Below are 12,324 nucleotides of genomic sequence, written 5' to 3' on the forward strand. Positions count from 1 at the left end.
AAGGATAAAGTCTGCCAGAAAACAAAAGGACCAGTTGATTACAAGCACTGTGACATTCTGGATGCCATCCACAAAGTGGCTCGTTATATCGATGGATCTCGACTGCATTCCCAAAATGGCTGCCAAATATGTTCAACTGTGTGAGACAAAGTGCAACAATGGATTCAAGTGCAAGTCTTTTTTTTTTTCACATAGTGGTTAAAATTACCTTAGTGGAAAATTTTGGAATCCCAGAATTAGCTTGGATTCATCTGAAAAGGTTAAACAGGACAGGTACTTAACATTTTTATTAGAATATTATCAGAGCACAGTTCAATTTGAATCAAAATGTAGACTTCCAAAAGTTTCTTTTATTTCTTTTTGTGTGTGTGTGTGTGTGTGTGTGTGTGTGTGTGAATGTCTTTGTGTGTGTGTGTGAATGTCATCTCCAAGTATTTTCACCATGTGCTGTAATAACCGAAGACCAAAATGGGCTTTGGAAAGAAAAAATAAACTCATATAAATTTAGTTATGCAAGATCTAGGCCACCAGTATCACCAGGTAAAAGTCTGAGCAGAGTGGCTGAATATTGTGAGTAAACGCAGAGCCAGAGACACAGAATTGCCGAGGCTTCCGAGTGACGTCTCTATCTCGTCTGTTTGGGCAACAGAGCCTCTTCAACAGCATTTAAAAAATTGTTTGGAACGCCGATCTGCCATCTGCGAGCAAGTACAGTACAAGATGATTGTTTTCTGTCCTCTCTTTCAAAAAGCACTTTATTATATGTATACTCACACGTTTTTTTCCTCTTTTTTTGTCAATTGAGTAAAATCCAAATGATCAGGTGGGAGAAACGTGTGAAAGCGTGACAAATATCAGTCAAAAAGCATTTCCAAACTAAAAAGGCCTGTTAACACTTTGTGACAGTTTCTTGGTCAACAATGAATTGTAAAATGAGAAACGAGGGCGACGAGTGAAAAAAAAAAATGTCTGAAGCCAAAACAGAAAAGTGGGATTGATTGCTGGGTGTGGATTAACTGATCACCACATCCCCTCCCTCCTCCCGATTTTAGGTGTACGGTTTCCTCTGCATGGGTCTGCTTCATATAATAATGGCTTTCCTTCATCTGAAGACACACACTTAAATATTCATTAGTCAGAGGTGGGCCTTTTACACTGTGACACTTGAAAGAGGCCAAAAGGCAACAGCTCAAACAAGGTGAATTTAAATAGCAAGCTGGAATATAAGGATACAAACTAATGGAGCGCCAGGCAATCAGCCAGAGATCGCAATATGACGACATTTTCTGACCATTTTAGGCTCCAAACCTAAAACTGATGCGGGTTTTGACTAAAATAAAATAAATTAGCTAAAGACGAGGTGATACGGCTCCCCACACAGGGTGTAATCCCAGATTGGGGCAACCCAAGTAAATCTTTTTTTTATTTATTTTTTTAATGGGAAACTTCCAATTAGATGTCTAATTAAATAGGACTGGTGAGCCTTATGTTGCATATGGGGAAAACACTCAGAATTTCTAGATGTGCATCACAGGTGGTTGATAAAGTTGATCAAAAACTAAAGGACTACTTAAAGACCTAAAAATAAAATTTTTGGCCATTTCTAGTTAAAACTAAAATAGCTTGTCTATTCACTGTAGAATAACTCAGTTCTGAGTTATTCTACAGTGAATAGACTATTCACTGTAGAATAACTCAGTTCTGAGTTATTCTACAGTGAATAGACAATCTTCAAAACATTGAAGTTGATCAAAACCTGCATTCTTTTTGTAAAAGGAAAAGAAAAATAGGAAGTCAAGCAAAATAACAAACATATAAATATACATATACCTGATCCTGGTCCACACTGGTTTCACTTATTCCAACTTGATTAACATACAGATTTTATCTGTGACTATCAAAGGTCCAAAAATAGGTATCTTTTGCCATTTCATGCAAATTTTAGATCTTTATAAAATATAGTTCCTTAAAAAACTAGTTAAATAAACCAAATAAAGAGAGATGCATGCAATTAGTGCAAGATACACCACTGTATGCTTTGATGCAGAAATGGGGCTAACCTACAAACATAAGAACCTCTATTTTTGGCAGAGCAGCTATAAACCAACAGTACATAATTTTATGCTAGTTTTTGATTCTACTAAAAACTATTTGCTTTTGACGAGAATTTATAAAATCGTGTAATTATTTTTTGCTGAACACAAACAACATCTATGAAAGATAGACGTTGTTTTTGTCTTTTAAAAAAAAAATTAAATCAATTGAGTTAGACCTAAAAAAAAAAATTAAATTGGCAAGAAATAGCCTGATTGGTGCATTTCTAATGTAAGTACACATGAAACAAATTAGGATAAAACGGGGCACCTGATACTCACAATACAAACACTCCCAAAGCACGTAATGGCTGACTCTGTTCCAGCAGCTACTGTACACCTCTTTGTTGAGAGTCTGACATCAAGTCATGATGGCGAGAGCTTACTTACAGAGCAGACAATCACCCTCTAAGTCATCAAATGATACACTAAACAATGGCACAGGTGGAATTTCATTGTAGATAGGAGGTATCTCTCTCAACTAACCCACATTTCATGCGTTCACTCATACAGTCAAATCTATAGGGTTTAAGTCACGGGACAGATTTACTACTGTCTTCATTTCAGCTCTGTGTGCAGCACGCTCAGCGCGTCCATTCAGAAAATAAATGATCCAGAGAGAAGTCTGCGATTGCAACGAGCAAATCCTATAGGACTGCAACCCGTTTACGTTGTGAAGCCACATTGTGAATGAAGGCGGAGAGAGGGAGTGATCACAACAAAATTGCGAGTAAAAAAAAACAAAAAAAAAACGCACAATCTCGTTGTGGAAACCTACACACATCTATACACAGGTGCACATCTGCGCGCATTTAAAGCAAAATAAAAAATAAAAAAAATAAAATAACACGGATACCTGACCGATGCATGCAAGGAATGGCTTTTTAAAAAAAATTACGATTTTTAAACTTGCGTTCAACTTCTCCTCAGCTGCACTTCAGAACACATTGAAATGATGTGCATGCAGCCTATTATAGTGAGAACATGCTGTATTCCCTCTTTATCTGACAAAGCCGAGCGCTTTGGGACAACATCTGCTCGCCTCACACGTGCACGCACACTCGAGCAACGATAAAGATCAGCAAGACTGACATGTTGCTCGGGATAAACTCCCCGTGACCCTCTCGGTGCATTTTTAACGCGTAGCCCAGTTTTTTTTTTTTTATTTATTTATTTTTTTATATTTATTCATTTATTTTTCTTTGCGTGCAAACGTTGAAATATATATATTTTTTTAACTTTATTTAGGAGCGCCATGATAAGCTGCAGATGTAGGGCAAAGGAATCACGAGTTGGACGCATGAATATTTCGCTCATAAAATGTATCAAAAGGTACTCCTGCAACTTTAATTACACAGGAGCATCGCTGCACATCTGAACTGAAAGCGACGAGTTAAAAAATTTATTTTTCTAAGAAAAAGGGCAGCACTGGCAGGCATAAGTGTTCATTCTTTTTTTTTATATAAACATGGCACCCAAATTCACTATTGCTGCACCATGAGACCCAATAATAGCCCTCCTTCTCCTATCCAAATTCTATCCAGTCGCCTGAATGCATCACTTTGAGGGTAATAATTAATAAAAATGCACCCCGCACACATCTAAGTGACAGACTTCACGCTAAATAAAGCCGAACCGTACAAACGAGCTCAACCAAATGTTGCAATATATATATGGAGCAAAGTGGAGTAATAAAAAGCAAGCCGCCTCAAATAACTGACCTAAAAGCCAAAATGCGCACGTCGGGCTGCCTGCCTCCAGTTGTTCCGGGGCTCAGTGTGTAAAATGTGAGCCAGCATCGCTGATGGAGAGAAAAGCCGACCTGTGGACACACTTTGACCGGACCAGGACTCTTTGCAAGTGTCCCCACATGACAGTTTAAAAGTAAAAGGAAGGGGGCTCGAGCGAAAATGACAGATGGGAAACTTGCGTCACGCCAAGAGAACGCGTTTTGGTAGTACGGACAGAAAACTCGATTTACAGGCGACTCCTATTAATGGCGTTTTATTTACAGTGGTTTTTATTAAAGGTCCACAATAAAAAATAATAAATTAAGTTTATATTGTGTACAGCCTAATTTACTGGGTTAGTAAAGCCAGCTCTAACTACATGGAAGTGTCTTGCATTTCATGCGTGTACTCCCTTAAACTCACCGATCAGGATTTTATTCTGTAACATGCCTTTCCACTAAATATAACAACCTACAAGCCGCTGGAGCCGAAAGACCAACCCCCCCTTTCCTACTTTTTTCTCAAATTTCTTACCTGCACTTCGAAGCTCGTTCAAAAAAAGTGGCGACAGTGTTTCCCTGTTTTTCCCCCCGACGAAGCGTGTTTACTTTGCTTTTCTTCTTTCTCAGTATGTTCCTTTACTTTGTTTCATTTCTCACTTCCATCTTCTTTTCATCTCATCAATAAACACACGCTGCAGCCTACCTTCATAGAAGAGCTCGGTTCAAGTGTGCCCTCCCATTTTTTAACTATACATCGAGTACTTTGAGGGGTGGTGGTGGTGGTGGGTGACGGTGTTTGGGGAGGCACATAGACGTAGAGGAGTAGACGCCCCGTTGGCTTCGTTGTCCAGTGGACAACATACGTCAGCGCGTCCGCCATATTGCGAGTGGCAAGAAGACAAACTGTTTTCCGTCTGAATGAAACACTAAAGCTTCCTTTCATCTTGGTTTTATAGATTAAATATTAAAGACAAACTTTTCAGTTGCATTGCTACTAATTGGATACACTGAAATGAACATTTCCAAATGACATTGTGAATAAAATTAGCTTACCTTTTATTGGCCCCTGAAAATACATAAAAGCTCTTAATTTTATTCAGTATGAGGTATAATAAAGTATCCTTAAAGTTAGTGTACCTGAGCCATCTTATTTAATATTTTGTACCACATTTTATACCCATTCACTGCCATTTTGACCCTTTCTACACCAATTTTATACCCCAAACAAACTATTTCCATGTGAAAGGCTTCTTTCATATCATAACCATTTGTCTGTTTGTCTCTGTTGGCCATTTTGGGGTGGTAATGATAATTTTGTAAATTACAAATAAAAAATAACAAATTTGTGTACTTGATGTGACAGATATAGCATAGGTTATGGATGATTATATGAACAAAACAAAAATAATACACATTTTTCAGTTTCAGTTGTGTTTTTTTAGCATGGTTCTATCATTAATGGTGAGAGTAAATCTGAAGTTTTAAGCAACAGTAGAGATACTATGTTGCTACTGGTAAGAAATTGCTATGAGGTGGGTATTAATTATGCTTAGTAATTATATGCTGTTATTACAAAAAGATGAGGATTGTGCTATATATTTTAAGTTGAAAGTGACTAAATGTCCAGAAAATGTTTATAGAAAACTAAATTGTTTTGAATTTCAATGTTAATTAATCGATTTTTTAAGCTTAATAATCAAGACATCAAACAGTAATGTTTGACCTACAGTAAGACCTTTGAACCAGAGCTGTCTTGCTCGGTTCTTTTCCACTCACAAGATGGCGGAGATGCAGACGTACGACACGGACGCTGATGCGGCGTCTAGAGTCCTATGTCTATGACCAGGCACGCCTTTTCACTTGAAGCTGCCATTGGAAGCGCAGCGCACTGTCTTGGGTTGGAGCAGAAATCCGTCAACATTATAGCGCCCCAATCGCAGGGCGAAGGGGAATCACGGTGGGATCATTATGGCTCTCTGTGGGAGGTTGTGGGGAGTTGTAGTGATAGTACTTCACTGATTCAAGTTCCTTTCACCTACACGCAGCGACTGTATTTATTTTAATGTTTGTATAAATTGAAAACAATATGTAAAGGATGTTTAATAACCTACAAACATATCCCATTCTTGCGCTGTTTTTATATTTATTGAGGCGGTTTCAGTGCCTGCTTGACAAATATGAATGAACTCCAAAATCTGGATCAAAAGGGAACAAGAGGGGTATTGTCAGCTCCACGTCCGTCATTGGTCTGAACTTCTGATTGGACACGTCCGGTGTCTGTCTAGCAAGTTACCCGCTCCGCGGCCGCTGATTGGACGACGGCGCCCGTCAATCCTTCCCCGGCGCACAACAAGCTAGATTGACTGCCCGTGTCTTCTACTTTCTACGCATTTCTATTTTCTCATTTATTTATTTTTTAACGTCCCGAGCTGACCTCGAGTTTACGAGCAGGGGGGAGAAAAAATGGTGTCGGTTCACAAGTGGCCAATCAGATTTGGTAGAGTCGTGTGTTTTTTCCCCTCTCTTTTTGTTTTGTGCTGTCATTTTCAGGAAGCTTGGAGATATATTCTGGGTGGTGTAAGAAAAAAGAAAAAAAAAAGAAAAGCAGTGTTGGCTCATGTGGGATACCCTCCGCCTTAATGCCCCCCTCCCCGTCTAGACAGTGACAGGTGTGTGTGTGTTGCCCAGCTCCGAATAATGAACCACGTAGAAGGGGGAAATACTTTGAGTAAAACCATACTATTTTTGTAGCAACCACTGGTGGATCTGCCTCATGTTTTTGTTTTGTTTTAATTGACAAAGAGGTCAATTAAGGTTAACGCTTCACCGAGTTTCAGCATTCGGGACCTGAACTCCCTCCAAGAAAAGCTGCCCTCTTGAACTTTGCTTTGCACAGCCCTCCAGCTGAACATGAGGAGACAGAGGTGTCTCTTAAGACCACCGCCATCTCTCACTACCGTACGGGATATTCTTACGTGATTGCACACGCTGTAGTGAGCACCCGGGGCCCTGTCTTGACTGTGCGCGCCATCTGCAGGTCTGCTTGGAAGACAATAATGCCGCGGGTTCAACGGAGGACACCTCCCTCCGTCACTGCTTTGACCTACATTAACCAGGAACACCGTCGCCCGGCCTTAATGCGATAGTTTAAAATCCCCAAATAAATCACCTGGGCCTACACAGAATGCCTTTTAACGTCAATTAAGCGCCGGGATTCATTTCTGGGATCAGAACTGGGACATGCTGAGAGGAGAACATCCGCATGCCAGACCGGATCAACCGCAGCCTGTGCAGGGAAGGATTCACCAGGCAATGGAAAGTTTGTGTTTGCCTTACTTGCTTTGCATGCTTTTTTAAAAATTTTATTTTATTTTTTTAACGAGCCAAGAGTGTGAACGTGGGGGAAGGAGCGTCATTTGTCGAAGTAATTGAAACATGTTAGAACCACTTAATGAAATACTATCGTAAACAATATGCCTGTTTACGTCGCTAATTTGTTTTACATTATTAAAAAGTTCAAGTTGGGTGAACTTTTTAATGAATGACTAAATGAATACAAAGGTCTGAAAATAATTAAACAACTGGAATCGTTATACAAGAAATATTTGTGAGAAAATTCTGGTGTTAAAACAAACAAATAAACAAACAAAAAAAAAACAAGGGGCCATTTTCTGGAAAATTGCTTGGTATTCCCAAGATGTTTTATATTGTCATTGAGACATGAGGCTTTTCTGCTTATGCTGTTTCTCATAAGGTATGCATTTAAAACTTTGTTTATTCACCACATATTTTGTAATTTCGTAGAGTCTGTGTAAGATGTGCTTATTGAGTGGGAGCAACAGATTGCTGCACATATATTCTCTAAAAATTTACTGTTGATTTGTTTAACAAAACAAGACTATTTTTGTTGAAATATTGGTTAGTTTTCACATTTTGTTCCACCTTAGTTATAAGCAAAAGGACACACTTTGTATGCGTTATGAAAGACACTTGGCACACTTCCACACGGTTGCTTACTTTTTACATTTTTGGCTAAAAAATCAAAACCTTTGTTAGTGTTGTTGAAAATGTCTAAAATGTTTCTTGCATCATATTTTCTCAATTCATTATGCTGTTGAAGAAAGTGCTGACTTTTATTTAAAAAAATATTGAAGTTTTGTATAAAAATGACACATCTGGGGGTGTAGGATTCACCCTCTGCTTCTTTTTGATACACGAGTTGATGTTCTGTTTTATTTAGTCTCATAACTGTGTCAGAAAGCTTTTGTGGATAGCAATTGTTAAGGGCCAAAATATTTTTTTTATGGTACATAAAAACATGACTTACTTGAGAGTCTGAGAACACTTTGCATCACAACTGGAGTTATAAGTAAGGAAAGCAGTGTAAATAAATATCTGAAATCTTAATATTAAAATAACAAATATTTTTTGGGTTTAGGTAGAAATGTCAAGAGTAACACAAATTAATTATACCCAAATATATACATGTAAAATCTGAAAAATATGACAACTGTAAAGTAGTTTCTTGACTTTTCAGAGCTGTGTGTGGTTAACTTTCACTTTTGTGTTATTGAAGTAAGGGTTTAGAATGGCTTGAATTTTTTTTTTGTTGTATTTTAGAAGCTGTCGAATAAAATCTAATTTCATTTGTATTGCAGATTTAAAACCACAATGGCTGGCAAAGTGCTTCATAACAATAACAGTCAGTAAAATATAAAACAAACCAGATTGGATTAAATAAACTGCTTAAATTAACAAACGTAAATATAAGGAAATTCAGCAAAAGCTAAAAATTAGTCACAGGCCCCATTTTCAGCTTTTACAGCAGAAAAAACAAATATTTTTTTATAGTATTTGTCAAACAAAACAAGAAAGAAAAAGAAAAGAGAAGACTGTAGACTAAAGCATGACATGAATTGTAATATTTTATCAGACTTGTCTTGTTTATTTTATTAATATTTTAGTTAAAATGTATTCAAATGTTATTTTGTAATGTTATCTTACCTGACAAACAGCCAGAACAGTGGTCACTTCTCACTCTTGAAATGAAACATGTAAAAATCCACAAAGTAATAAGAAATATATATACTTTCCTATGTGCCTGTTCCTCTCATGAAAGAGCAGAGATGCAGAAAACACCAGTGTGCTCACAGTATAAACTTCTATCATCCCAATGCAAAACAAAAGGATCTTTTTGCATGTTTTAACCCTTGCAAGTTCAGTGTCAACAAAAGGTTTATTTTTCACTTTAAGAAGGCTGAATGTTATGGGAACTGCTGCATGTTGGGGTGACATTAAAGCAACAGATTTTTATTTATTTATTTTCTGAAAGACTGGACAGGACTTTGTCCTTTTGGGATGAAGCAACTAGTAAAAATATTAAAAAATAAAAAGTAAGTTGGCAGTATACGACTCTTATCAAAACTACAAACAAAAGGAAATCAATCTGTGGTCAATCCTTTTAATCATGTTTTTTGTGTCTTAAATAAGTAGCAGCTGTACATTTAAAGAGAATCACTGATAAATAAAATAGAAGATAAAATATTTTCCACTTCAGTTTCACCTTTTCCCACTTGGCGCTGTTACACTAATTGCTGAAAAACAGCTTTTTGCATGTATTTTAGGATTACTCTCTGTCTAGTTAATATATGATCTTCCCTCTTTTTAAACGGCAATATCATGTGTTCTCCACGTTTTTACAACACCCTATGTGACCAACAGAGGGCAGCATTGAGACCCAGTTTTCACAGGCATGATTTTTTTTCTGCCTCCTTCTTCTTTCCTTTTGCCTATTCAAAGCTCTTCCCTATTCAAATAGAAGCCTTGAATTGATTTCTTCTCTCCCAAATGAGTATCATGGTGTCTTGATACACAAGAACATAAAGTTACGCACAGGTTTCAATGTTAAATTGACTCCTCGTTCTTTATGTCTGACCATTTGGATTTATGGACGATTTGGAACTGAAAACTCTCACTATCCGACATGGAGGGCATCCATACTCCCACTGCTTCTGTAAATTAGATAAAATATGTGCAGTGCAAGTGCTCACAAAGGCCTCGTCCTTGTGCTTCATGTTGGGGTTTTTTTATCGTGTTGCTCAAAATGAATGGCCCACAGGTTATTCATTTTGCAGAAAGCCTCTAGACAGGGCATAATGAGCAATAAGGTGACTGATAATGTGCAAGCCGATCTGAGGATTTGCAATTAAAATATTATTTCTCTCACCCTTCTACAGATACAGAAGGGTGAAAGGAGCATCGTTCATTTCAGGGATTTCTTTTATCATGAAGAATGTTTTCGCGTCCTCCATTTCTCCCTCTTTTCAAACAAATCTGGACCCAGTTTTATTTTGTTTGTGGCGTCTAATCACACGTCGGGCCTTATTGTATTTCTTGGTCGTAGCAATGTATTTTTGAAGGTCCAGTTGACATAAATGATGTTTTAGCATGCTTCACTTCATGATGAGCCCATTTTTATGAGAAACATGGAGTCTCCGTAGAAAGAGGGGCTTCTCGGAGCAAAGATCAGCTTTATCTACGAAGGAAAATGAAGCCATATGGTGGAGCTATATGTTTTATTGGCTCACAATTCAGAGCTGCCACATGGGAGTGGAAAAAGAGCAAGACAAACACAAAGGATGGTTTATAATAACGATGCCAAATATGTGAAGCAATAAACGTGCAATAAATTTCGGGCCCTCATGTTCTTCTTGTGGCTTAACAAGTTCATATCAGGTTTTAGCATTTTCTCCCAACCTCTTCTCCATCACAGCGCCCTCCATGAATGTTCCTGCGTCATCTCAAGAGCACGTCAGATTAAATTCGCCTTTACTGTTTTGCTCAAGGGTACTCGGAAATCCAGACAAATCAATCCGCAAATGAATAAGCCAGACACACCTCAATACTGGCAGCTTCACCAGCAAATGGTGATTCAAGATGACTCACAAGGACAAGCATGCAGCATTTATGAATGTCTCTTTTTCAATCTCACACATTTTTTTTATTTTATTTTTTTTTATTATCAAAGCATATTTTCTTGATTCGAGTACACATTTTGCTTTATGAAGCACTAGCAAGTTTTAATTGTGTGCATTTTTTAAATCTATTTTTTTTGTATGTGTAGAGACTTGTGGAAGTATTCACAGCCTTGAACTTTTTCACATCTTGTTACACTGCAGCCATCTGGTGTGTTGCATTGAGATTTTATGCAACCGGCCAACACAAAGTAGTGCGTAATTGCAAAATGGAAGGAAACTATGACATGGTTTTCAAAATTAAAAACACTCAAATCTAAAATATGCGGTTTGCAATTATATTCAGTCTTCCTTTCTGTGACACCTCTAAAGATATCTAGTTGAACTAACGTCTTTCAGATTTTGAAAATTGTTCACGGGTTTATTTATTTTTTTCCTTCTAGAATAATTGTCCGCATCAGTCCGAACACAACAGCTCCACAATAAAGCACAGCTGCTACTGACAGCATTATGCCTGTGGGGTTTCTGTTGTTGAGCAGGCAAAGGAGCTGTCAGATTTGATGGGAATATGGAGGCAATCTTAAAATGAAACTTGCAAAATATTACTGCATGTACTCGGCTTGAGGTTTGCATCCCAGCTGCCAAATGATCCTTTGTGTACAACCAGTGCTACGTTAATCCAGACATAAACGCATTTAGAAACATGTAAAAACATTTCAAACATTTCATTCTCTTCATACAATGTGGAATAACTTCCAAAAAAGTATTCTCCAGATAAGTAAAGCTGGTGGAGACATCCCCAAAAGACTGTAACTCCAGCAAAAAGATACCACAAAATATTGATTCAGGGGGCTTGAATGCAAATGCTGCTTTTATTTGTGGCAGCTGGTAGAAAGTTCAACCCAAAGTGCAGATATTCCTGAGAAACCAAGCCAGGCCGAATATTTTCTAACAAAGCAAAACCTTAAAAGCATTCAGTGTCACTATTTATGCTAATTCTTTTTAATCCATTTCTTTAAAAATGTGTCCTTAGAGGCTCTGAACACAGATCCCCATTTTTCAAATTTTAATTTGTAAAATATTTCAAAATTTAAAATAAACAAAAAAAAAATGAATTAAAACTTGTGATCATTTTAAAAAACATGCAAAAACATACAAAGGATGGAAATACTTTCACAAAAATTCTCGGTAATCAAAATCTAAAATACCTAAAAGTGCACAATGTTTCACGTTGCACAATAAGTTTGCAATAAAGAGAGCTATTCAGAGAGGCTCATGGGCAAAATTTTTGTCTTTGTTTGCTTAGTTTCTCCTCGTTTTTTAAGTTATTTGGTCCTTGTTTTTGATTTGCCAATAATTGAGCCTAAAATAGACTCATTTGGGTCGGTGAAGAATGTCACTGATGATATCACTGTAACATCTTTTATTGAAACTCACAAAATTGATCACAAACGTTCCAGATGTGACACAAAACCACAACAATGCCAGATTTCTATTCTTTTCTTTTCTTGCTTTTGTTTTTTTT

General features: G+C 37.4%; 1 protein-coding gene across 1 annotated transcript in view; it reads right to left on the minus strand.

Annotated features, from left to right (window-relative positions):
- zbtb20 (zinc finger and BTB domain containing 20) overlaps nucleotides 1-4,550 on the minus strand; it is a 30,017-nt gene extending 25,467 nt beyond the window's left edge. Inside the window, exon 1 of the mRNA XM_016674354.1 lies at nucleotides 4,358-4,550. The gene's annotated coding sequence lies outside the window, so the exon portion shown is untranslated. The remainder of the gene's footprint in view (nucleotides 1-4,357) is intronic.
- Nucleotides 4,551-12,324: the final 7,774 nt, after the last annotated feature.

The sequence above is a fragment of the Poecilia formosa genome, unplaced genomic scaffold (assembly GCF_000485575.1).
Source record: "Poecilia formosa unplaced genomic scaffold, Poecilia_formosa-5.1.2 Scaffold3, whole genome shotgun sequence".
Taxonomy (NCBI): domain Eukaryota; kingdom Metazoa; phylum Chordata; class Actinopteri; order Cyprinodontiformes; family Poeciliidae; genus Poecilia; species Poecilia formosa.